At 34.0% G+C, this 632-nt stretch overlaps 1 protein-coding gene across 1 annotated transcript in view; it reads right to left on the minus strand.

Moving 5' to 3' along the window:
* Positions 1–632, minus strand: part of LOC100944166 (putative killer cell immunoglobulin-like receptor like protein KIR3DP1) — a 15,677-nt gene that overhangs the window by 9,244 nt on the left and 5,801 nt on the right.

Raw genomic sequence — 632 nt, forward strand, 5'->3', positions numbered from 1 at the left:
GTAGCATAATAGTCCTTGCATCTCTATATCCACATGCACTTATGCATCCTCTTATATTTAATTTTTAATTTACACTTAATAATTGGTCTGGTGATGTTTGGATACATACAATGTTTAGTGTCATGAGATCAGGATAATTAGCACATCTATTATCTCATTTATCATTTCTTTATGTTTATTCTTATGATGAACACTTGTGCTGTTTCTAGGTTTTCTCTTTTATGTCTTAAGCCTTTGTGGTCACTCTTACATGTAATCCCTTGCATCATATATACGCCAAATTAATCAGATATGCATACCTGGAAATGAAGTTATTGGTTTTGGAGGCAAGTTGATGTTGAGCTTAACCAGAGAGTACAAAACATTTCTAACATGACCACAGGTGGCCAGGAGAGCAATGTTTATCAATCCTGCTGTTTCTTGTAAGGACAAACTTTTGGTTTCATTGATTTTTTTCTCTGCTATTTGTCATTTATACATGTTTGTCCATATATATGTATTTTTGCTTATTGTGTTATACTCTGCCTTGAATTTTGAAGTAATTTTTCTTTTTTTTTGAGATAGAGTCTTTCTATGTTGCCCTTGGCAGAGTGCTGTGTCATCACAGCTCACAGCAACCTCTAACTCTTGGG

This window comes from Otolemur garnettii, unplaced genomic scaffold, assembly GCF_000181295.1.
Source record: "Otolemur garnettii isolate 467f Iridium unplaced genomic scaffold, OtoGar3 scaffold00264, whole genome shotgun sequence".
NCBI lineage: Eukaryota > Metazoa > Chordata > Mammalia > Primates > Galagidae > Otolemur > Otolemur garnettii.